Below are 272 nucleotides of genomic sequence, written 5' to 3'. Positions count from 1 at the left end.
CCCCTCTCCCTCTCCCTCTCCCTCTCCCTCTCCGCGGCTTCGCTTTTGAAGTAGACCAAACTCATAAAAACCACGAGGAGAGCAGAGAACGCCAGCAAGACAGCAGAGCAGCTATGGCTGCTATGGGCTCCACCAATAAGAGAAAAGCGCTTCTTTTTGCACCTTTGATCAAAGGGTTGGAATTGGGATTGACTGGTCTGGTCAAAATTTAAATCCTATCAATTCACCCAATTGGAAACTTCTATGGAAACTACTAACATCTAAAGCAATAA

This window comes from Phalaenopsis equestris, unplaced genomic scaffold (assembly GCF_001263595.1).
Source record: "Phalaenopsis equestris unplaced genomic scaffold, ASM126359v1 Scaffold000491, whole genome shotgun sequence".
Taxonomy (NCBI): domain Eukaryota; kingdom Viridiplantae; phylum Streptophyta; class Magnoliopsida; order Asparagales; family Orchidaceae; genus Phalaenopsis; species Phalaenopsis equestris.
Note: the sequence above shows the minus strand (reverse complement) of the source record.